The following is a 26,801-nucleotide window of genomic DNA, read 5'->3' as shown; positions in this document are numbered from 1 at the left end:
CTTGTCCAAAACATGCGTTGGTTGGACACACCCTTAAACTAGTAGGGGCGAAAACTTCAAGAGATGAGCTGAGAAAATATCAATATGAGCCAGAATGATATAAATGGAGACATATTCAAACTATTAGATAATTCGATATGGCACAGAGCTAGTGCTAGAGGATTACACAAAATTATGAGATCACGTCATGATACTGCGAAGGTTTGGAATTCAAGTACGTATACAGGGGACGTCAAGGTCTTCTCGGGTCCACCGTCTTCGTCGACGGACCCGAGAGGGGGCATCTGTATCGGCCTAATTCGTGACCATCAAGATGACATGTCTTCGGGACCGAGACAGCGTAAGGTAGAAGAAAGAGGGAGCACGTGATCCAGTCCGCGAATCATGTAAGGGGCACGAATCACGGAGGGGCATAGGGACCCGGTGTGGTTTCAATGACCCAAAGGAGGAGCGCGAATAGTGAAGGGGCATACGAGAGTACGATAACAAAGCCGCGATATATCAAGAGATAGTTGGACAATTAGTGGTCGTGGAACTAGAAAGAAGATCGTGGGATAAAGGAGCGGTTAGCGGTTAGAGAGAGGGGGTGAGGAGACAACCAGAGGAGAGGACATCTAAAGAGGGGGAGAATTCAAGAGTGGAGAGGGAGAGAACTACGGCACAGCTTGATCCTCCCTGAAGGGGGTACGTAGGCAGCCCTAAATGGGTTAAGTTGAAAGGTTCAAAAGAGAGGGAGTCTCATCTTTGAGAAGAGACAGAGGAGAGTGGAGGTGTGCAGTTAAAGGGTACTAACTGGGTTCACACAATACAAAAACTTTCTAAGCAAATATGAAAGAAAAAGAATAATAAGAAGAAAGAAAAGAAGAAGTACAAAAACTCGCCTGAGCAATGGAGTGGTGTAGTGGTGGAAGGTTTTTTTTTTTGTAGTTTTTCACTTCTTTTTTATGGTTTTGATTGTGTTTTCCAGTTTTCCTCGGTGAATGAAACGTTTTCAATATTGATTCGTGGGTTTTTTTTGTTTTGGGCTTTTTGGTGGACTTAAAGTCTAACACACAGTCACACACAAAAAACTGGAAAAACGATTAAGCGACGCTTTTGTTAGACTGATTTCTCAGAAATCGCCCGATTAAGCGGGACAAATAGGCTGATTTGTGGCACTCGCTCATACCTCTAATTTTTTTGATCGGATCGGTTGAGTGGTATATAACACTTATGCGGCGATTAATAGGCACTTAAAGTGCCCAGATTTACAGTTAAAGTTGGAGTTTCATCAAATATACCAAATCGGTTAAGCATATCCATGGTTAATGAAGTTGTGATACACCTTCTCAACTATCCCCAGCGGTTAATCAAGTTGCGCGTGGGATTCTTCAAGGTTAGGCTTAAGCGGTTTATCAAGTGGCATGTCGGCTCTAACATTTAGGCCCAAGCGGTTGTTGTATTGGTTTATAGCGTTGTTTTTTTATAAGTGCTAATAAATAAATGTTATCTACCCCCTCCCCCCCGCCCCATTTTCGCTCATTCCAAATTGAGAAATCACGTACTCACTAAAGCAATACAACACTACAGTTTTCCACCATCTCCAAACCCAACCGTATAAAAAAGGAAATAAAAATTTTGTAAAAGTTGGGATTATTTGGTTAAACACTTAACAATTATCATTCCCACCCGTCTCACGCTATAAAACCTAACATCTTCGATCTATGAAATGACGGTATCTCATATCGTTAAACACAACAATCTAGTGTCAGATGAACCAGGGCGAGGAGGAGAGCTTGAAGGAGGAAGACGAACCAGGTAAGATGGGTATGCTTTCGGTCTGATTTCTCTCTTTTTCTAATTTGTTTGAGCACAAATTCTAATTGTTTTTCGTTTTGGGCTTTTCAATTTGGGAGTTACAGGAGCAGTTAGCCTTAGCTTAAATGAGGTATTTTTGGAATTTGAGGTATGTTTTTTTTTCCTTCAATTCAATATGATGTTTTTAATTTTTTTTTGTTTGCAAGAGGAACTATTGTATTCCTTTCTTCAGCTAAAAGACAAAAAATTGATGCCTAGACTTGAAGAAGAATATTGGATAAGAAATAAATTTGAAGTGTTTGTGTTGGTGGGTTTTTCAGGCTTTATATATAAGAAATAATTTTTATAAACTTTATGTATGAATATGTATAGTGAACTAGGAATCTCACATTCATTTATCTAAACATATGATCCTTGAACTATTCAAAGTACTTGTTATAGATAAAAAAAAAACAATTGGTCATTGTCTAATTTGTGTATATTCTGTGACAAAAGAAACCAGCCAATATCTTTGAACAAGGTAGATCTAGGATCTTGCTTGCTCACACTGTCCATCCCATACTTTGAATGGAGAAACCCAAGTGTGCTCCGTCATTTGGTTGAGAATTTCTAAACTTAATATTTTGGGTTTTTGTGAGATACTAGTCTATCATATATAAGTTTATACACTTCTATCAGATTCACTTGGTGAATTTTTTGGCTACCAATTATTGAACTTTGTAGAGGTTTGGTGTTTTGGGGTGAACGACCTGATGTTCTATTTGATAGGGAATGACTGCACTCTTCTTGGGACAAGAGTTGAATCAAGCCTTATGTAGTTCATCTCTACCTACTTATAGATGTTTGAGCTGACCTTCCTTATTTTCTCCAAGCCGTTATCAAATGTAGATCTATATTTTGTGCTATCTTGATAATTTGACATTACTCTTGATGTTAAAAAGTAAATGTCTCCTTGATTGGTGCATTGACTGAGCTCCAGGATTGCGCTAGATGATTTGCTTCCATATATGGTTGTAACTGCTTTTTGGGACGATCTGGGTTTGGGTCGTTGGTACGTTCTAATGGTTTGGTACGAGCTGGTGAGAAACGACCTGGTGTGTGGACACGTGTGCTGTAGTGATATGAAATGTAGAATGGAGGGTACTTAAACAGCCCCCTTTGTTTTACTTATTATTTGGACAGCTGGGGTGTGAAAATAAAAGTTAAAACAAAGCTTTTTAACACGTGTCAGTTTGATGGGTTTTTTTATATGTTGGAAAAATGTGCGGGAACAATTCGATCTGACCCATGGGCCTAAAATCGCGGCGGTTTGTGGGCGAGTTATGATTGTGTTTTTGGGAATACGAAACGTTTCTCTCTTCTCGAGGTTTAGGCAGCTTAGGGGTTTTGGTGTGCGAAAGGTTTTTCACCTCTTCATTCTATCAACCAAGGAAAAGCAGAGCGAAAGAAAGAAAAGAAAAATGAAGAAAAACCTTTCCATTCTTTGTTATCAGGTGCGTGCTTTCAAACTTAAAAATTTGATCTTTCTGCTTCTTTTGTTTTTGTAATGTATATGACCAGTGATAGTTTGAGTGGGGAAGTGGAAATTGATCAATGGAGAGAGAGAGAACTGTAAGTGAAGAAGATGTTGAAGTTAGGGTTCGTAGTGTAGTTTAGGTGTCATCGTCTTCTCCATTAGAGACGATGGCTGAGGAGGTGGAGTCTAGGCCGGTAGGTTGTTATGCTACTTTGAGGGAGGAGTTTGGTTGGGTAGAGTTCGACCTGGAGATGTACGACCTGAGTGAAGAAAGGAGATTGTATAATAGTGATTATGTTCCTTAGGATGGGGGAGTGGTGGTTTGTTATGGGCAGTTGAAGGCTGGGATGAGGTTGCCATTTTTTCGTCTTACTGTTGAGGTTTTGAATTTTTGTGGAAAAGCCCTTTGTCAGTTCGCAGGGAATAGTTGGAGGGTTTTCCATATGTTGGATTTGTTGAATGAGAGGGATTATAACATCTGCTTATCAGATGGGTTGGAGCATTTCTCTGTGAAGAGATCGTCTGCAATGAACTTTAGTTTGCAGGTCGTAAAGGGGAAGTTTGCTGTGATTGTGGGGGTGAGTAAGGAGGAATAGGGGCGTAGGCCGTTGTTGGTTGTGGGTAATTACACCCCTTCTGGGTGGGAGCTGAATACCCATTCTGTAAAGTGGGATGGTATGTAGTTATTTTGTAGGTCGTATGTAGGTATTGTATTTGATATGTTGTACGTTCTGATATTTTTGTTTCCTTTTGTGCAGATGTTGCCATTCGGGGTCGTCCCAAGCTTGACGTTATAGAAAAAATTGCTTGTTTGAGTTAGGAGGAGAAATGAGCTGTCTTGGGGGAGGTTGCTCACTACTTTAAGAAGTGTGGAGGGGAGAAGATCAATCGGAAGAAGGTGGAGCAAAAGAAGACGGCTCGTAAGCTCATTTTTGACATCTCTGATTCTAGCTCGGATGCTGAGATGGAGAGAGAGAGCCAAAGGAGGGCACCTGTTTCTGGAGTGAGAACGGCTGGAGGAGCTGCTGATAGCCGTTCTGCTCTTAGACGTGCTGAGGGGGGTGATGGTGACCGATCTGGGTAGGTGTGCGGGAAGTCTTTGGGGGAGAGCCGTGATGCTCCTGCTCCTTTTCGGAGGCCTCAGATGAAGAGGCGTTATGAGGTGGCTGAGTCTGAGGGGGCGAAGAGGTCCCGAACTGAGTCTGAGGAACAACTTAGTGCTGGGGAAGGTCGGACTTCTTCAGGTCGGGCTCCTTTGAAGAAGATGAATCTGAAGGAGTTGGCTGTTGATGTGGGTACTGGTGATGCCCGGGGCAAGAAGAAGGCTAGTGAGACTGAGTCAGTTGCCCAAAAGTGCAAGGGGTTGGAGAGTGCGGCCCCAAGTGACAAGAGTGGTGATGACGTCCTGGACCGGTTGTGTAACGCCCGTATTTTTAAATACGTATTTTTCTATTTATTAATTATTTATTTATTTATTTTCAAAATTAAATTGGATTGGACTCGGGATCGTGGGCTGGTTTTGGGCCGAAAGCGGGTTGGGCTTGGGTTTCGGACCCAAGTATATAAACACATTTTTTCTAGAAAATAGGGTTCCTGGAGAATAGAATAATTAAAAATGGAGGCAGAGCTTGAAGCTTGTTTGCCGGAGCATTGGAGCACGACGGTTTGGACGACGTTGAGTTCTAATACAGGTGAGTAGAGTTAGCTCTCACCACTCTTGAAACTATGATTTTCATCGGTTTAGATTTTTTACTTAATTTTCTACCCAAATAAACTGTTTTGTGAGTAGTTTATTTTTTTGTTTTCCGTGTTTTACCGCGGTCAATTATGCGTCAAAAACCATGTTACGTGTTACATCCATCTTTCATTTTACATTATTTTTTTTCTTGTGTTTGAACTGTTTTGTTGTGTATGGGAAGGGTGTTGATTAAAGCTGTGATTAGGGGTCGTTATATTGGTTGATTGGTTGAAATTGGGTGGGATGTTGAACCCACAATGGGAAGCAACTTGTTAATGGAAGTAGCGACCTCGACTTGAATTTGCCATACGATTGTTGTTGTTTGCTTGGTGGGTTATGAGGTTTGATTGAGGGATGAGGATTTCGATTGGGTCTTTGGAGAGTAGGGGCGATGAAGCTTGGAGGCGTTAATGGCGCCGGTGTTGGGCTGTTTTTCTTGGGTTTAAATGGGTTGTTTGTGTTTTGTGGTGATGGGTTGATGGTTGGTTGTGAGGGGGTGTGTTTGAGGTTTGTGTGGTGAGGCGGTTGGTAGTGGGCATTTGGAAGCTTGAGGCCGGCCATTAATGGCGGCAGTAAAGTTTTTAGATCTAGTTTGGAGGTAGGAGGTGGAGTTAGCAAATCGAGTTGTTGGGTGTATTAAAGTTGGTGGGTTTTCGATTTGTGGCATAACCGATGTGTTGAAAGGGGAGGACGATCGGTTTGGTGGTGGCCGGTTTTAGCTGCTGGAGGAGGAGAATTTGGGAGAGATGATGAACAGTAAAGTTCGGTTGGGCCTTGGGCCAAAGTCTTTGGTTTTGGTTGGGCCGACCCTGTTTGGTTTTGTTTGGGCCTAGTTTGTTTAGTGGTTGGGCCATTTCATTTTTTAGTTGTTGGGCCGAAATGTTTTATTGGCTTGGCCGAAATTTCAGTGGTAGTTGGGCCGAAATTTCAGTTTAATTTTCGGACCACATTAGTTATGTTGGGCCAGTTCTCTTTGTTTTATTTTTGGACCGAACCACTTAGCTGTTTGGGCGATTCGATTATAAGTTTTGGGCGTTTTCTAATATTATGCGAGGCGATCCATAGGACTTAAAATAGATCCAATTAGGTCGAATTAGAATAAATAAGTGGACTTTTAGACTTTTCGGGTTCTAAGGTTTGGGCTTGGCGAAGGTCGAACGGGGCCCCGTGGTCATGAAACCATGCACCTTTGCCCTTAGCCATGACCCATGGCTATGACCATGAACTTGTCGAACAACGAAAACGCAAGCGGTTTGACTTTGACTAGAACGGTTTGACTTTGACTAGGGCCGTTTGACTTTGACCATCGACCGTTGACTTTTGGCGGTTGACTATGACCTTTGACCATGGGCGGTTGACTTTCACCTTTGACTTTGTGATGATGATTTGACTTTGACCATGACATGTTGAGTTTGACCTTGACCATGAGGTGTTGACCTTTGACCGATTGACCGTTGACTTTGGTATTGACCGTTGGTTATTTGAATGTTGACTTTTCCGGTTTTCATATGTTTGTTTATATGGACAAATATAGTAATAATGTATTGTCGGATATTGTATAACTTGGTTGGTCATTATCTAATTTAGATTTGGCGTGAGTAGTGTGTAAAAAGTATATACATATTGGGCTTTGATTGTGGGTATGGGTACATTTATTTGTTCTTCGTTTTATGTGTATATTATATGGACACATATAGTAATAAAATCTTTGTGGAAGCTTGTATATATTTGGTTGTCATTATCTAATAAAGATTTGACATTTATATTGTGTATTTTTGACCGTGTGATATTGAGATGTTAGGAGATATTATATTCCTAATACGTTATAATAAAATGTATGCGATCGTTGAAGCATTGTGACATGATATAATATCTTTGGGATATTTATATTAATGCAATATCTTGGAGAAATGTATATACACTCCATTATTTTATATGTGAGATGCTAATATAGTATCGGTGAATATTTGCCCAATTGTGTGTAGTGCAATAATATATTGTACGTGAAAGAATGAATTATGGTTATGAGATATATTGAGATATTTCTAGAGATTGTGGCTTAGTGCAATAAGGTAATTGACACACTTGCGTGATATAGTAGAAATGTTTATGAGTCATTAATGTATGACATTTGAATAAATTACATAACGAAAATCCTAGAACGACTACCACAACTCATGTGATTGGCCGCTTACGGCGTTCGCTTAAAATTTGAATGGCCTTGGGCGTCCACTACGGCGTTTGTTTAAGGTGAATGGCCTTGGGGCGACCCTCTGGCGTAACCGAATATTAAGCTTGATTATTCCGTTATGAAATAGAAGATGATCGCAATATTTTATCTTAGAATAGTGGCGGTGCTTACATAGATTTGGCTTCCGTGTGAGGATTTACGGTGTCGCGGCATCCCGCTTCGAGGTGGTTCGCCGGAGTGGCTCATTATGTAAGGGGAGGCATGTGGATGTACATGTTAAGTTGGGTTCGCGATTGTGGTAGCCGAAACTAGGTAAGACATAGATCTGGCGATTTTAGGGACCGCAAAGAAAGCTGAAATAATATAATTATGGTAATATCTTGGTTAATGATGTATCTTTAAATAGATGAATGTATATAATATGTTTGGTTGGTTATTTGTTTAGTTGAACCTAAAAAGCTCGATGGAGGAACTACATGCCTTATTTATTATGAGTATAGTTTGTTGTGTGGTTAGTGTGAAGTTAAAGCGCCTCGATGGAGGAACTACACCTTTAATTAGTATTCTTAAGGATGTTATATTAGTCGTTGAAAGTTAAAAAATCGATGGAGGAACTAAGCTGCCGTAGGGATTAATATATATATGTATAATTATATGTTATATTTTAGAGCTACTCACACCAAAGATTGTTTATAATCTTGACCCGATTGCATGTTTGCTTATCGGGGTGTTCATTCAATGAACATAGTTGATAAGTTTTGACGGGGTTTAGTGTTGAAGAAGATCGGTTCTTTGCTTGTGGTTTTAAGTTAAGCGTTGCATCTCGGGATAAGTTTTGTTTTCCCTTGAGGTGATATAGATTTTCATTTGAGATAATATTATTTGCATTTTCATTTGTAAATTGTTTTGGTAATGAAGATGGTCTTTTGTTTAAGTTAAAATTTTTATTGGTTTTAATTATCCGTTTTTTAAACTGTTTATGGGTTTTGGAAGTGGAGAGTCGTCACCTTCGGAGATCGAAGAGTCGGGGACAAATAGTGTTTTCGAATTAAATAAATTGGGTGTAATGATTTGGTATCGGAGCATTTGGTTAGCTTAGACTTAGGTGAGTCTAGGTGATTCTCGGATCGTGGTTTATGGGTAGTGTTTAAGGAGTATTATTTTCAAAACTATTTCCGCTAGTTGTTTTCTTTTTACAAATAAAATGAAAGAGATATAAAAACAAAAAGAGTCAATATTTTTCTTGATTTGTTTGTACGTGTGAGGTGTATATTTATATTAGTTACTCTTGTGGAGTGCATATGGAATGCTTTTATTTTTCCTTATCATATGATGAGTGGTTATATGTGTAATATGTTAAATATTAATGGATTTGATCAAAATGATGTGTGCTGCTATAATGTTGTTTTATTGTTGGTGATCATTTTCACATGGGTTATGGATTAAGTGCGATAACATGTCTGTGAACGTTGTATTTGAGTGTCATGTTATTATTCAAGAAATAATAAGATATTTAATCTATATTGAATGAGTTGTATTATCTGATGGCTTTGTGACGTACTGAGTAAGGAACTAATTGCCTCGGTGTTGGAGGAACTATCTCGCCTCACTCGTACACTTTAATGGATGAATAGTATTTTAAAGTATAAGAGATTAATCTGTTAGAGGTGATTAGTTAGAAATAGATTGAATATAATAATAAAATATACGTGTATTCTTTTTGAGATGTGTATACTTGCGTATACACGTGTATTCTTTTTGAGACGTGTATACTTGCGTATATACGTGTATTCTTTTTGAGATGTGTATACTGGCGTATACACGTGTGTTCTTTTTGAGAAGTGTATACTTGCGTATACACGTGTATTCTTTTTGAGAGGTGTATACTTGCGTATACACATTTTTACATTATTGTATATAGGTGAACTATTACCGTGCGTATATGATTGATTAATATCGTTAAATTAGTTTCACATGATTTTTGCATATTCGAGTATTTATTCTGAATTGTTTTGTTTCAGTCTATATGATTTTGATAGATGAATATGAAATATTATTTTTTGGATACGTGCTATATTTGATCCAGTTGCAAGCATGAATTAGGATTCAAGGGTTGTTTTAAATTTAATATTTATGAGAGCATGACTAAAGTAAATATAAAGTTTTATTGTAGTATCAATGACATGAGTGACATTTTGTTTTAAGTGTGTTAAGACACTAATTTTCTTTTATGCATGATAATGAAAACTCCATAATGTTTTATACCGGGATGAACTTACCCCATATTATTGATTAGTTAAGTAGAATATTTTTCGTAGAGTTTGCTACGTGTCAAGAAATTGCATGCTAAAAAGATATGATATATTTGTCTTGTGTTTAAGTGGCCATGTAATAATTTGTTTTAATATAGGCAGTTAAAAAACGTAATAGATTTTGTAATGGCATGAGGATATATATTCGGGTATTATTTAAAATAATTAATATCCATGTTATCTTGTTTAAGTTTAATCAACGTGCATTCTTGTATAGGTTCTAAGTTAATAACCAACGTTTTGTTCGTATAGCTTTACTTTTCGAATCTCGGGACGAGATTCTTTTTGAATATGTGTATATATAGGTATGCTTGCGTGATTTTTAAAATCGTATTTTTCTATTTATTAATTATTTATTTATTTATTTTCAAAATTAAATTGGATTGGACTCGGGATCGTGGGCTGGTTTTGGGCCCGAGTCGGTGTTAGGCTTGGGTTTGGGACCCAAGTATATAAACACATTTTTCTAGAAAAATAGGGTTCTGGAGAATAGAATAATTAAAAATGGATGGAGGCGAGCTTTGAAGCTTGTTTCTTAGGAGCATTGGAGCACAACGGTTTGGGCGACGTTGAGTTCTAATCTGGTGAGTAGAGTTAGCTCTCACCACTTTCAAAACTATGATTTTCATCGGTTTAGATTTTACTGAATTTTCTACCCAAATAAAACCTGTTTTGTGAGTAGTTTATTTTTCGTGTTTTCCGTGTTTTACCGCAATCGATTATGCGTCAAAACCATGTTACGTATTACATCCATCTTTCATTTTCTCGTATTTTTTTTTCTTGTGTTTGAACTGTTTTGTTGTGTATGGGAAGGGTGTTGATTAAAGCTGTGATTAGGGGTCGTTATATTGGTTGATTGGTTGAAATTGGGTGGGATGTTGAACCCCCATCGGAAAACTTAACAGTTAATGGAAGTAGCGACCTCGACTTGGTCTTGCCATACGATTGTTGTTGTTTGCTTGGTGGGTTATGAGGTTTGATTGAGGGATGAGGGGCTGTCGATTGGGTCTTTGGAGAGTGGGGGCGGATGAAGCTTGGAAGCGTTAATGGCCCCGGTGTTGGGCTGTTTTTCTGGGTTTAAATGGGTTGTTGTGTTTTTTGTGGTGATGGGTTGATGGTTGGTTGTGAGGGGTGTGTTTGAGGTTTGTGTGTGGCGGTTGGGTGGAGCATTTGGAAGCTTGAGGCCGGCCATTAATGCGTGATAAAGTTTTTAGATCTAGTTTGGAGGTAGGAGGTGGAGTTAGCAAATCGAGTTGTTGGGTGTATTAAAGTTGGTGGGTTTTCGATTTGTGGCATAACCGATGTGTTGAAAGGGGAGGACGATCGGTTTGGTGGTGGCGGTTTAGTTTGGCCGGAGGAGGAGAATTTGGGAGAGATGATGAACGATAAAGTTCGGTTGGGCCTTGGGCCAAAGTCTTTGGTTTTGGTTGGGCCGACCATTTGGTTTTGTTTGGGCCTAGTTTGTTTAGTGGTTGGGCCATTTCATTTTAAGTTGTTGGGCGAAATGTTTTATTGGCTTGGCGAAAATTTCATAGTTGGGCGAAATTTCGTTTAATTTTAGGACCACATTAGTTATGTTGGGCGATTCTCTTTGTTTTATTTTTGGACCGAACCACTTAACCATTTGGGCGATTCGATTATAAGTTTTGGGCCCGTTTCTAATATTGTCGAGGCGATCCATAGGACTTAAAATAGATCCAATTAGGGTCGGTAGAATAAATAAGTGGACTTTTAGACTTTCGGGTTCTAAGGTTTGGGCTTGGCCAGTTGGGTCCGAACCAGGACCGTGGTCATGAGCCATGCACCTTTGCCCTTAGCCATGACCCATGGCTATGACCATGAACCTGTCGAACACGAAAACGACAGTTTGACTTTGACTAGGACAGTTTGACTTTGACTAGGACAGTTTGACTTTGACCATCGACCGTTGACTTTTGACGGTTGACTATGACCTTTGACCATGGACGGTTGACTTTCACCTTTGACTTTGACGATGACAGTTTGACTTTGACCATGACATGTTGAGTTTGACCTTGACCATGAGGTGTTGACCTTTGACCGTTGACCGTTGACTTTGGTTTTGACCGTTGGTTGTGAATGTTGACTTTTCCAGTTTTCATATGTTTGTTTATATGGACAAATATAGTAATAATGTATTATCCGGATATTGTATAACTTGGTTGGTCATTATCTAATTTAGATTTGGCGTGAGTAGTGTGTAAAAACATATACATATTTGGGCTTTGATTGTGGGTATGTGGAATTTGTTTATTTGTGCTCGTTTATGTGTATATTATATGGACACATATAGTAATAAAATGCTGTGGAAGCTTGTATATATTTGGTTGTCATTATCTAATAAAGATTTGACATTTATATTGTGTATTTTTGACACGTGACGATATTGAGATGTTAGGAGATATTATATTCCTAATACGTTATAATAAAAATGTATGCGATACGTTGAAGCATTGTGACATGATATAATATGCTGGGATATTTATATTAATGCAATATCTTGGAGAAATGTATATACACTCCATTATTTTATATGTGAGATGCTAATATAGTATCGGTGAATATTTGCCCACGGGATTGTGGCGTAGTGCAATAATATATTGGCACGTGAAAGAATGAATTATGGTTATGAGATATATTGAGATATTTCTAGAGATTGTGGCTTAGTGCAATAAGGTAATTGACCTGCACGTGATATAGTAGAAATGTTTATGAGTCATTAATGTATGACATTTGAATAAATTACATAACGAAAATCCTAGAACCTGACTACCACAACTCATGTGTGATTGGCCCTACGGCGTTTGGGTTAAAATTTGAATGGCCTTCGGGCGACCTTTCCGGCGTTTCGATTAAAATTTGAATGGCCTTTTTCTGACCTCTCCCGAGGCGAATGAATAGTGGCTGATTATTCCGTTAAGAAAATAGAACGATGATGCATGATATTTTATGCGAATAGTGGCGGTGCTTACATAGATTTGGCTTCCGTGTGAGGATTTACATGGCATCCCGCTCGAGGTGGTTCACATACGGAGTGGCTCATTATGTAAAGGGAGGCATGTGGATGTACATGTTCGGCGTTGGGTTCGCGATTGTGGTAGCCAGGAAACTAGGTAAGACATAGATACGGCGTGATTTTAGGGACACGCGAAGAAAGCTGAAATAATATAATTATGGTAATATCTTGGTTAATGATGTATCTTTAAATAGATGAATGTATATAATATGTTTGGTTGGTTATTTGTTTAGTTGAACCTAAAATTCCGATGGAGGAACTACATGCCTTATTTATTATGAGTATAGTTTGTTGTGTGGTTAGTGTGAAGTTAAAAGGCCTCAATGGAGGAACTACCCCTTTTAATTAGTATTCTTAAGGATGTTATATTAGTGGTTGAAAGTTAAAGCGCCTCGATGGAGGAACTAACTGCGTTTGGATTGTGTATATATATATGTATAATTATATGTTATATTTTTTAGCTACTCACACCAAGATTGTTTATAATCAATCCCGATTTGCATGTTTGCTTATCGGGGTGTTCATTCAATGAACATAGTTGATAAGTTTTGGCGAGTTTAGTGTTGAAGAAGATCGGTTCTTTGCTTGTGGTTTTCGTTAAGCGTTCATCTCGGGATAAGTTTTGTTTTCCCTTGAGGTGATATAGATTTTCAGTTGAGATAATATTATTTGCATTTTCATTTTGTAAATTGTTTTTGGTAATGAAGATGATGGTTGTTTAAGTTAAAATTTTTATTGGTTTTTAATTATCCGCATATTTTAAACTGTTTATGGGTTTTTGGAAGTGGAGAGTGCGTCACACCTCGGAGATCGAAGAGTCGGGGACAAATAGTGTTTTTCCGAATTCTGTCGAAATTCGGGGTGTGACAGGTTGGTCAGCTACTACAACCCAGTGAGTGGGTTGACCAACCTAGTGAAGAACTTTGATTATAGTTTCAAGTTTTCATTAATTGCTGGAGGGCTGCTGGAGAGTATTGCTCTGGATGGGGACATGCTCTAGCTGGAGACTAGGAAGGATTTGGGGAGAACCTGAGAGATTTGGATCACTCCTTGTGCTTCGTAAGTGTCCATCCAATCTGTGTTTGTGCTTTCCTAGTATCTTTCCGATTTGACTTATTTTGTTGGTTTGTCAGGTTTTGGCCATGTACAGGAAGCTGAGGGAGATGACCACTATCTCTGACCTGTACAAGAATGAGTTGGATGCGGCCAAGGAGGCTTTTGACAAGTTGGTGGTTGTGCAACAGGTGGAGAGGGCTGAAGTGACGAGGGTGAGGTTGCAGGTCGGGGATTTGGCTGGGAAGGTGGCCTTGCTGCAACCAACACTTGATGCTTCTAAGGTGGAGGTTCAACATTGGGTTAATGAGACCAAGCGAGTGCAGAATGTTGCTGAAAGAGCTCAAAAAGAATACAATGACCTAGTCGATTTGGTAGAGAGTGGGGATGTTTATGTTCTAGTGGATGACTACATGGAACTAGAACGTAAATACAAAACCCTCAAGAGGTCGGTCGAAAGTGGGGCTGCAATACTGGCTGTGGATAGTGCTGTTGTAAATGTTAGTAGACGACCTGATCTACCATCCAACCTTGGTGATGCTCCTGCTGCTCAGCCTGTTGAAGATGTTGCCACCGAAGTGCTGAATGCAAGTGGTGATCCGGCCAGCAGCTCTGTTGGTGAAGAGGGTTGCTAACTAGATCCCTTGAATGTGGAGAATCTTTCTTGTGTCAATTGATCTTGTTCTTCTTTGTGATTTTGAGTGGTGGTGGATGATGTGCTTAAATAATATTCTCTTTTGTGATTGATACTGATACTTCTATTTTTTAATGGGGGATGCTGAGGTCATTTTCCTGGGATAACTTGGGGGCCTCTAGTATCTAACCAAATTTTGTGAGAAGTAAAATATTTAAATTACTTACTTGTTCTGCATTGATATTATCTTTGAATTTGCATGCGTGTGATTGTTTTTCATGTGTTTTGACTTATTGTTTGACGCTCTGTGCTGCATAGTAGCAGATTTTGACGACCTGTTGAACTGTGGTAGATCATCTAATGTTCGAAGGTCGTAATTGTTTGGTTCATGACCTGATTAGATGAGCGTAGCTGTCACCTAGGTCTCCTCGTGTGTCTTGATTGGGTCGTTCCTTTTGGGGGAACCTTTTATTGACTGATAACTAGCCTTTGAATGGTAGTTATACTTGAGCCGAACTTAACCCTTTTCAAAGGCCTTAAGTTGGCATTTGGGTCCTTTTGGGGGTCCATTATGTTTGTATTTGACTGATAATTACGTGGCAATTACAGTTGAATCATGCTTAATCCTGGCGTTGGTGTTAAGTTGATTTAGGGTCCTTTTGGGGGACCTTGGGTTGGATGTGATTGGTAATTAACCACTGCGTGGTAATTGTAGTTGGGTCGTTCTTAGCTCCAGCTTTGGTATACTATTTGACATTGTGATGTCCCAGATCGGGTAGCTTAGTGCAAGATACGTGGTACTCATGTAATGCAAAGGTGACATTTGTACGCGAAATGCTGATGAAATTTTATTCATATTGATTGATATATCTGGAGAAAGATTATTGATAAAATTGCTTGAGGAGAGCTATGTTCCAAGGTTGGGGAAGCATATCACCGAGCTGAGTTTTGATCCAGTATGCTCTATTTCCCACGACTTTGTCAACAATGTAGGGGCCTTCCCATGTTGGGTCGAGCTTGGCTGGAGCTAATGTCTTTTTGAGGACTAAGTCACTAGCTTGGAAAGATCTTGGGACGACCTTCTTGTTGTAAGATCGTTGGATTGTTTGGTGGTACCGAGCTAGGGATATTGCAGTTGTTTCCTTTCGCTCTTCTAGGAGATCGACTTCTTTTGCCAAGATATTGTCATCGTCTCTTGATTCGATGATGTCAGATCGTGTAGTTGTGATTGTGAGCTCTGATGGTATGACTGCTTCTGTTTCGAAGCAAAGTGTGAAAGGAGACTCATTGGTACTGGCTCTGGCTGTTGTCCTGTATGCCCATAGAATGTTCTCGAGTTGTTCTGGCCATTGACTTTTCTTGCTCTCCAACTTTTTTTGGAGATTTTCTTTGATTGATTTGTTGGTAGTCTCTACCTGACCAATGTTTTGGGCATATCTAGGTGTAGAAAATGCTTGAATGATGCACCATTTTTGTAGAAATGTCTTGACTTGTGATCCAGGAAATTGGGTTCCGTTGTCCATGACAAGGGTGTGGGGTAGATCAAATCTTGTGATGATATTAGTCCATATGAAGTTGATGACGTGGACTTCTTTGGCTTGAACTAGTAGGATTGCTTCAACCCATTTGGTGAAGTAATTTGTGGCTGCTAGGACGTATTTGAGTCATGTTTTCTTTTGTGGAATGAATGGTCCCATGATGTTTGGCCCCCACATATGAAAGGGCCATGGGCTGGCTACATTGATCAATTCTCATGCCAGACTTAGATGGTTGTGTCCAAATAATGTTTGACATTGGTGGCATCTGAGAACGTACTTTTTTTGCCTTGATGTGCATGCCTGACCAATAATACCCTTGGGCGATTGCTTTATGAGCCAGATATCGTGCTCCTGTGTGGTTGCCACATTCACCTTTGTGAATTTCGTCGAAGATGAGTTGGCCTTCGCGTGGAGTTATGCACCTTAGGTGGGGTCCTCCTGCGGATTTACAGAATAATCGTCCATTAATTATGGTGTATTTTGGAGCTCGAAATTTTATGGCATGAGCATTCTTTGCTTCTGCTGGGAGCTCCCCATGTAGGATAAATTTAAAAAATGGGCCTATCCAAGATTGAGTGATCTCTTCTTCGGATGAGGGCTGAAAGTTTGTGAGGCTGTTGACACTTTCTTGTTGGTAGGCGGCCTTTCCAGGATGTCAATATAGACTGTGCTGGGACATGCCTCTTAGGTTTTCGAGGCTAAGAAAGCCAAACTGTCTACATGTCTGTTGTCTTCCCGGGGAATGTGTTCCAAGGAGAATGTTCTGAACGAGCTGATAATGTCATTGACGACCTAAGCATATTTGGCTAGATTTGTTCCGTTTGTGACATACTCTTTGGTGATTTGTTTGACGATTAGCTGTGAGTCATTGTGAGCTTTGAGTTTTTGTACTTGTAGTTGCTGTGCCATGCGGAGGCCTGTGATTAATGCTTCATATTCCACTTCGTTGTTGGATGTTGCAAAATTGATCTTGATTGACTTTTGTAGCTGTGTTCCTTCTGGTAAAGTTAACACAGCCCCTAGTCTACTACCGCTATTATTGTACGCTCCATCTACGTAGAGGTGCCATGTGTCTGGGGTGGTTGGTTGATGAAATGAAGTAATTGGCTTGGGTTCCCAGTTGACATTTTCGACGGGGAAGTCTGCCAAGAAATCAGCAATGACCTGACCTTTGTGAGACGTTCTGGGAATGAAGTCGATGTGATGCTCTCCTAGTTCTTCACCCATTTAGCCATGCGAGTTGTTTTGTTGCTAGAACTCAAGACTTGTTTGATGGGTACATCTGTGATGACCTTGATGCGGTGAGCCTGGAAGTAAGGTCGGAACTTTCGAGCAGAGTACAACAAAGACATCATCGTTTCTCCATCGGAGGGTAATGTTTTATGAATATGCCAATGTCTTACTGGTGAAGTAGACTGGCTTTTCGATCCCCTATTTTTATAAAAGAGAACCGAGTTGATAGCAAAGTCGGTAGTTGCAAGGTAAAGCCCCAGTGTCTCTCCTTTAGTTGGTTTGGACAGGACGGGCGGAGTTGATAGGTAAGCTTTCAGGTCGTTAAAAGCTTTATGACATTTGTCTGTTCATGTGAATGTTGCATCTTTCTTCAGTGTTTGCAGGAATGGTCTGCACTTGTCAGATGCACGTGAGATGAATCTGTTGAGGGCTAAAACCATGCCAGATAACTTGTAGATTTGTTGCTTGGAAGTTGGTTATGGTATTTCAAGGAGAGCTCGTATCTGTTATGGGTTTGCTTCGATACGCCTTTGTGAAACGAGGTATCCTAGGAATTTCCCCGAGGTTACCCCAAATACATATTTTGCTGGGTTGAACTTCATTTTGTTTTGGCGAAATCTTTCAAAGGCTTCTTACAGGTGAGAAATGTGATCTCTGGCCTTTTCGCTTTTGACTACCATGTCGTCTATGTAGACTTCCATGGTGTCGCCCAGTAAGTCTTTGAACATCTTTGTGACCAATCTTTGGTAGGTTACACCTGCGTTCTTTAAGCCGAATGGTAAGACGTTGTAGCAGAACGTTCCTTGTTCGGTTATGAAGGACGTCTTTTCCTAGTCTTCCTTTGCAAGTGGTATATGATTGTACCCACTGTATGCGTCCATGAATGATTGGAGTTCGTGTCCGCAAGTTTGATCTACCAGTATGTCAATTCTTGGTAGGGGGAAGCTGTCCTTGGGGTTATGCTTGTTTACGTTGGTGAAGTCTATGCAGAGTCGTACCTGACCATTTTTCTTAGGAACAGCTACGATGTTAGCTAGCCAGGTCGGGTATTCGACTTCTCTAATGAATCCAACATTTTTAAGCTTTTCTATCTTTTCGTTGATGGTTTTTTGAAATTTGAGTGCAAGCTTCCTAGGTCGTTGTTTGATAGGCTTTACATTTGGATTGACATTTAATTTGTGGCAAGCGACCTGAGGGTCGATTCCTAGCATATCGATATACGACCAAGCAAAAACATTTTTATTGAGAGATAGAAATTTGACAAGTTGCTCCTTGAGGTTGGGGTCTAAATCAGCCCTTACATAAACAAATTTTAGGTCATCATCTGTGCCTAGATTGACTTTTTCTCCTGGTTCTATTTGTGCTTGCTTCCCTTTGAGCTTGTCTGCTGCTGATGTTAGGGGGCTGGAAGCTTAAGGATCTTGCTTCTTTGTCACGTCTTTGTCTTCGACGACATGAGGTTTGGCCGTGGTTGTTGTGCTGACATGATTGTATCGGTGAGCTTCCAGTTGATTGCTTCCGAGCTCCATGATGCCTCGAGGTCCGGGGAACCGCAGGACATGGAATTGGTTGGATCTTGTGAATCCATCGTCATCCTAAAATGGCAGTGTAGGACAACTTGACATCAATCACACTGAAGCGTGTTGAAATTTTAACCATGTCCGCTTTTTCTCCAATGGAGATTGGTAGGATGACGTCTCAAATGGCATATGTGCGGTCTCCGTTGAACCCATAGAGTGGTGCATTTGATTCTATCATCACCGAGTCTGGTAGGTACATGTCCTTGTATGTTTGATACAAAAGTATGTCGCAAGAGCTGCCTAGATCGATGAGGACTCTTTTGACTGTCCACTCGTTGATTTTGACGTGCACTACTAGGGCATCATTGTGGGTAAGCACACCTTGTCTAGATCTTTGTTGGTGAATAAAATTACCGTTGTTACTTGAGGGTTGGTAGGATTGATCACCTCAGCTTTATGGGAGATGTGGTAGATTTCCTAAAGCGATCCTACCCGTTTGCGCTTTTCCCGACTTGAGGGTTCGTCATTGGAGATGTCTGTAATCATGTTGATTACCTTTTCCTCATTGTGGTGGGAGGAGTGCTGTCTCCTATTGTGCCTCGACCGACCTGGAGATTTAGATCGTCGGGCTGTTATGCTCCTGCTCCTGTTGTTAGCAGGTTGTTCATGGCTTTGGCTCCTGCTTCTATGGCGGTTGGCATCCAGCTTATGCCTGAAGTCACTTTCTGGCAGGAACTCTTTCAATTTGCCCTCTTCTACTAAGTCTTGGAGGTAGTGCTTGAGGCTCCAATATTCATTGGTGTCATGGTGGTGGAGTTTGTGAAAATGGTAGTATGGACGTTCTGGTATGGCGATCACCTTGTTGATGTTGGGCTTGAAGTATGGTGTTGTATATATCTTCTTCAGGATCTGGCTTGGCATCCTGGAGAAGTTGGAGAATTTCCGTTTTGTGTAGGAGGGCTTGTGGGAGCTGGAGCCATTGTTGTTGTTGTTGCTATTGTTGTTGGTGTTGTGATTGTTTTCTTTGGGTCCTCACTTGTCGCTTACTGCGAAGACTTCTTTGCCCTTGTGCTGGGCCAACCATTCTTCGTACTTGATGTACTTGTCAATTCTGTGGTATAGGTCGTCTAAGTGTTCTGGCTTGTTGTAAATTAGAGACCCCACTAGGTCGGAGTCTTCCAGGAGAGCATTGGTGAATGCAGAAGTTGCAAAGCTGTCCTTTAGGCCCGGCTCCATTGAGAGAAGTTCCTTCTTGAAATGTCCTAGGAAAACGCAGATCGTCTCGCCATGTGCTTGCTTGAGTTGAAGCAAGGAGTACAGGTCGGCTTGTTTCTTCCTGTTGTGGACGAACTCTGCTGCGAACATCTCAGCTAGCTTGTCGAAGTTGCTGATTGAATCAGGAGTGAGCGTGTAGAACCATTCTAAAGCTCCGTCCTTCAGGCGGACTGGAAAAAGTTTGCACTTCAGGTAGTCGTAATCTGGAGCACTGTAGAGTGTGAGGGTCTGGCTAAAACGAGCTACTTGCTGGCCTAGACACGAGCTACCGTCGTATAGTGGGAACTTTGGTTGGATGAACTCTGAGGGAGGTTGCTTGTCCCTGATTTCAATTGTGAATGGTGATGCCTTGTATGTCTGGAGTATCTTCTGAGCGATCTGGATCGCGCTAGCTTTATCGTTTGACTTCTCCAACCTTTGGGCGAAGTCTTCTAACCTTTGATTGGTGGTTGTGGTGAAGGCTGTGACTGTATTGTTCTACACTGCGTCTGGAGTGCCGTTGTTAGCGTTGGAGGTGGCTTGTTCGCGCATTGTTTGGTTTTCTTGTTGCAGGGTGATGAAGGCCTCCTGGAGTGTCTTCATCTGGTCTGCTAACATTTGAAGTGATGGGTCCATGGTGGTTTTTCTGACCAGCTTCGTGGGCTTGAGAAAATAGTGTGTGTTCTTTTCTTAAGGAAACGAACCGGCAGACGGTGCCAATGTAGAGGTTTGGTGTTTTAGGGCGAAGGACCTAATGTTCTGTTTGATAGGGAATGGTTGCACTCTTTTTGGGACAAGAGTTGCCTACGTATCAAGTTTCTTGGGGTAAACTTGAATCAAGCCTTACGTAGTTCATCTCTCTCTACTTATAGATGTTTGAGCTGACCTTCCTTATTTGCTCAAGGCCGTTATCAAGTGTAGATCCATATTTTGTGCTATCTTGATGATTTGACATTACTCCTGATGTTACAAAGTAAATGTCTCCTTGATTAGTGCGCCGACCGAGCTCCGTGGATTGCTAGATGATTTGCTTTAATATATGGTTGTAACTGCTGTTTGGGACGACCTGGGTTTGGGTTGTTGGTACGTTCTAATGGCTTGGTATGAGCTGGTGAGGAACGACTTGGTGTGTGGGCACGTGTGCTATAGTGATATGAAATGTAGAACGGATGGTACTTACAAACTTCCTATAACGTGGCTATCTATTGAACCTAATCCCCACACACCCACCCCTCCCTCAAAATAGGGTGTTCTTTATGGATTTTAATAGTTGAAAAACAGCTTGGAGCCGACTGAAGATTTTGGTTGTGGTTTGACTTGCAGATTAGGCATGTGCACCGCTGTCTCTAATCCCCATCAAATTGGCAAATGTAGTGCTTACGCTGAACCTTAACAATGGTATACTAATGAATTAGTTTTGGTGTGTTTGTAAAAATAGATAAATTATTCTTCTAAATATTGCTGCCAGTATGGAACTGACAACATGTTTACCCGCATTTGAATATGATAATCTTATCAGCTAAAAAATGATTACTTTGAGAAAGGTAGTTACTTGCATTTGAGACATTTTTTGGGTACTTATTTTATTTTTAAGTACACAATATTACCACTTTTACAAGCAATCAGGCTTTGGTAGGATTACAGGTTGTTGCACTCTTGCGAAAATATATGTAATCTAATAGTTGCACTCTTTTAAGTAGTATGGGTTACCCAGGATTGTACTTGTTAACTTACTTTTTAATTGTGTCATCTGGATGTTAATGTTTTACTTATACACTATTTTAAATTGTTAGATTGGATGAGGACTTAGGTTTCGACATCATAACAATGGCACAAACAGATGCACATATTCATTACAATGCAAGTTTGTAGTTTACTGTAATCTAGGAAACTGATATATATTGAAAATATTCATTTAATAATTTTATTTCTTTGAACTTACTAGGTTAACTATTTTGTTCTTGTTTATTATTTCTTTACTGAAGGTTAGTGCAGGAGTTGAGATGACATTAGTCGACATGGTTGCAAATAGCATTTGCGTGCTACTGTGGAGATTAGATTATTTGGTGGTCTTGACAAATACAATAATAGTGACATAATGGTATAGTAGTCTTAAATATATAGGTCTCAGACTTTGTAATGTATATGGTTGTTTATCATCACCTATATTTGTTGACTCAAGATTATTTGATATGGTTGCCAAATACATATGGTTAGTCTGATTGGGCATTCTTGCTGTTCATATAGTAATCTATATTCTTGCTACTTTACAAGGGCCAACCATTTGAATCTTTGCATTACATGACCATGTCGTAGATCTTTTAAGAATGTGAATCTCATTAAGTAATTCGAACGTTCTGCTGAACTTATCCTTCCACTTGTCTAAACTTCTTTGTATTAGAACATTCAATCTATTTGAGAAATAGAACCTTATGTTTCCCATGCTAGCTTTGTAGTCGTTTCCTTTATTCTATACTGGTATAGATATTTGACCATTCTAAACTTTTTGTCTTATTATAAATTTGTACATGTTCATACTATGTTTAATGAGTGAAATTTTAGGTGGTTGTTAGGAGTTTTAGTTATTTTCTTAACTCTGAATTGGCTTCTATCATAGTCTCATTGCTATTAGGTTTTAAAATTTAGTTGGAGGCAGCTTTACCAGCAAGGTATGACTAAGGTATGTCCATTGAATGAGATAAGAGTAGTTATTGCTATAGTTGTACTTGGATAATTGCAATGAATACTTCAGACTATGATTAGAGAAGGAGATTTTAGTGAGTTTTTATCTTTTTTAGCAAGTTTGTGTTAAGAGTGATTAATGAATCTGTTTAAGTGAAATTAGAAAGCTAGTGAGGTAGCCAAAAGTGGCGGTAATGGAAGCTTACAATCACATATCAATTACTTGCCTCTTTATCAATGGGGATCCGATCAGGTGACATATATCCCCATGCATTAGTTAGGGGTCTTATTGCTTTAGCATGTCTAGTATTTTAAGAAAACAAAAAATAAGTATGATTAGCTCCCAAATGTGCGTTTTATTACCCGTATATTGCTGCATTACAGTCTTTCTTACACTTAACGAAAAGACAATTCATAACTTTTATTGCCTTTTTCAGGTTAAGGAGTATTTCAGACCACTTATCATAAAAGTTACGTCTTAGCACCAAAAGGAGCCTTAATCACGCTTATTAGGAAGACCATAAGCTGCTATGGAAAAGTGCTGAAAAAGTCAAAGTCAAAAGTCAAAACCTTCAAATCAGAAGACCAGAAATGGATGCCCTTATCTCAAAATAGACTTTCTCCCTAAACCTACCTTGGTCAAGAATAAACCAAAAAGCAAAAGCAAAAGTGAAGCGTGAGGTGTCTAAATTGTAATGGAGAAGGGTAAATCTGTAAAAGGCAAAAGTAGGTGTATATAAGCTAAAAGCAAGGGAGAGAGAAACCATTCATTGTCTTAGGATCCAAACTATTTGGTTTGTTTAATTTCTTGTCTAGTTTTTCAATTCATGTTTTTACTTTCTTTTGTTTTATTTCCTTTCAATCAACTTGTTATTTACTTGTTCTTATTTTAATCTTCCTTTCATCTTGTTGTTCTTATTTCGAGTTTGTTTCAATCTTCCTTTCAATGTTTTCAAGTCATTTCAATACCAACAATCAAAGCTTTCAAGTTTTCATTAGCTTAGAACCATGCAAGAATCTACCTTTCTTCTTCACATCTCCCTCACTCAAACTCTAAACAATTTAGGATGAACCTTACTTCTAAAAACAAACTCTTTTGAAGTTACTACCACTATCTAAAGCTTCAAATGGCGTCGCCGTCATGGATTGAGGGAGTGAGAGTGATTGGTTGAGAATCTAAAAAGGGAGCATCATTCTCATCTCTCCTTTTCTATTTTTTTTTTTCAATTTTTCGTCATTTTATTTTTATTGTTTTTCAGTACTGATCCACTTTCTTGCAAATCAGGGTGCGGAACCAACAACCTGGAGAGGAGCTGAAGACATAGATAAAAACCGACGAAAATTGCCGAAATCAGATGGGTTACCGTGCGGGCGCGGCGATCTCCCAGCCATGTCAGCATACCAATACCTAATTTTTTTCCAGTATCGGTAATTTTGATGTGTGTACTTGTACTCCGAGCCCAGATTTTGTAATAGAGTAGGAGAAGTCAGTGGAACTTGTTTGTAATAGTTAGAGATAAAAAGAAAAACGAAAAAAATTAGGAAAAATTGGTTTTTGATTGATTTCTTATGATGAACATGAGTTAAACTTGGTTTAAGTTATATACTTACCAAGGGATTAGAGTTTTAATTGCCTTGGGAAGTTCAAGTGTGTGAGGCAAGTTGTGGATCATAACTCACACACTATAAATCAACTTGGTAATCAACACTCTAAGTTCATTTGACTCTAGTTAATCTAGGTTATCAATCTAAAACTAGTTAATTAGATTAGTATAATATTAGTTTAGTTTTAAGTTTGGGCCCTTGAAGGCAAAGTTGTATAAATTGTCAAAAACCCAACTTGTGGGCTTTTTAAGTGGGCCTTTATTGTAACTTAAAACAAGATAAAGCTCGAAAGGTTGGGCCTGATTATCAGATCACGCGCCAACCGACGTCGCCTTCTCCTCAAGCAGCGTGTAAGCACGGCTTGAGAGGTAAATTCTAAATCTCCTCGAAGCCCAAATAAGAGGATACCTTGTGTGTTCAAGCATGCTTACATGATTGTTTGAAATTTACTTTCCGCATTGCAATTTACATTCGCGCATAAGGCTGAACCCGAGCCATATTACAACCATTGGGAAGTCATTACCCAATGTAGGTAAATTGGACGTTGCTTAATTCTTGTAGCCCTAGATAAAAAAAAAAATGAATTAAAATCAATCAACTAGAGCCCAACGTAGTCACGCTCTTCCAGAAAAGGACAAAAATAAAGCCACGAGGATTTAGAGTAATAAGTTACTAGATTCCGGTAGACCAACTACCTTCCTCACTCATCTCCCCCAGATTCATCGTGAGTGAGATTCTTGGTAACACACCACTTGGTGAAGTGAATGCCTACTCTTTTGAGACGTGTAGTAGAGCCATCCTAGTCTCGCGCCTAAATGTTCCTCTGTATAGTAAATTATAGACCAAAAGCAAAGTTTTCAAAACTCCATACTTACAAAAACAAATTTTGAATTCTTGAGCATACATTGTACCGTTTGCGCATGTTAGGATAGTTTTGGGGTCTTGCAAAAAGTGTATGATACTGCATTCAGGCACTTCTAGTATTAGCAAGAATAAAACTTACTCATGTAGGAGAACTCGTCGCCCTAGACAATCTCCTGTTTCTAGTCTTCCATCTCATAAGATGGTTGATAAAGTAGTGCAAGTTGAAGAGCCTCTCTCTAACTTCTACACACCGTTGCAAGATGAACCTCCATCTTGTATTCGACTCACACCGCTTAAGAGCGATTTTAGGATTCCACCGAACGTGTTCAATCTTCTACCCATCTTCCACGGGTTAGAACACGAGTTACCGTATGAGCATCTACGCCGGATACATGAAGTATGTAATACTTTTCATCATCTGGGCGTCACCGACGATCAAGTGAAGCTACGAGTGTTTCCTTTCACTCTAGCTGGTAAGAGTCACGCTTGGCTTCTTTCACAGAAGGCTAACTCTTTCAATACATGGAAAAATGTTGTGTTCTCCTTCATGAAGAAGTACTTTCTGCCAAAGAAAATAGAAAAGATAGGAAGCAAGATATAGTTCTTCAGACAGAGTTCGAGTGAGACATTTTCCGAAGCATGGGATAGATTCTCTGACCTACTCTATTCATGTCCTCACCATAAACTAGAAAAATCCACTCTAGTCCAATGTTTCTTCAAAGGCTTTCTCCCATAACACAAAGTAACCATCAACATCATGAGTAATGGTAATTTTTTGGATAGAGGTGCAATTGAAACCTTAACCTTTCTTGAAAACCAAGCTGAAAAGAGTACCCATTGGGGCGACATAAGCAATTCTAGAACAACCCAACCCAGTACATCTAAGGCTAGTGGTATTTTTGAGGTGAAATCAGATTTAGAAATCAAAACCCTAATAGAAACCCTCACAAGAAAGATAGATGCCCCCACAACCTAAACAAAAAGATCAAACCCCTCATCCTGTCTTGAACATAAATACCTTACAATGCAATTTTTGTTTAAGCTTAAATCATATAGATGCCACATGTTCCTTGATCACAAACCTATCATCACTTCTGCCAGAAGAAGTATGTGCTTTCAATGTACCAAATGCACCATGGAGATAACATCCAAACTTTGCATGGACCAACATTCCACAAAACCAAACACCACCAGGTTTCAACAAACCAACAACTACATTTAGGCAAGGACAAGGACAAGGTACCTATAACAATTAAAATAGAGCTTTGGTTCCATCCTAATTTAACCAGAACTATCAAAACCCACCAATCAACAACCAAAGAGACCTAGTTTCCATTACACCATCAACTAGTGTCTAAATAGATAAGCCTACTGAAATAATGCTATCTGTCATGCAACAACAAACCCAAATCCTAGCATCCATGCAACAATCTCTGAACTTGTTAGCCCAAGATAAAACCCAGAAAAGTATGTTCCCAGGTCAAGCTATTCCTAATCATAAACCAACAAACACAGCCTTTAAAGCAACAAGTGACGTGAACGAAGTTGGAGAGCTAAAAACTATTTCTTAATCATCCCATCTACAAGGATTGACTCCTCTTTTCCAATGTATTCCTTTCCCATTCCATTTTCTGCTTTAAGGGGATACATCAATAAGGTAACTGGACCTCTCCACTTGGAAGGTGTGGTTGTAAGTGCCGGAGCCTTGAGTCCACAGTATATCTTGCGCATTCCACGTTAGCACTTTTACTCGTCGTTTGAGTAGTGTACCCCTATGGAGCAAGTATACAATTATTTATTTTTTTATTATTATTATTTTTTTATTTTACA

The 26,801-nt window shown here is 39.6% G+C and overlaps 1 long non-coding RNA gene across 1 annotated transcript; it reads left to right on the top strand.

Moving 5' to 3' along the window:
- The first annotated feature begins 453 nt into the window (after positions 1-453).
- On the top strand, positions 454-22,065 carry LOC147492068 (uncharacterized). Its single transcript, XR_015199137.1, has 3 exons — positions 454-1,797; positions 1,902-1,945; positions 21,806-22,065. It is a non-coding gene; the product is annotated as an uncharacterized LOC147492068 (long non-coding RNA).
- The last annotated feature ends 4,736 nt before the right edge of the window (positions 22,066-26,801 follow it).

Source organism: Coptis chinensis, chromosome 6 (assembly GCF_015680905.1).
Source record: "Coptis chinensis isolate HL-2020 chromosome 6, ASM1568090v1, whole genome shotgun sequence".
Classification (NCBI taxonomy): domain Eukaryota; kingdom Viridiplantae; phylum Streptophyta; class Magnoliopsida; order Ranunculales; family Ranunculaceae; genus Coptis; species Coptis chinensis.
This window is presented reverse-complemented; position numbering and strand designations above follow the sequence as displayed.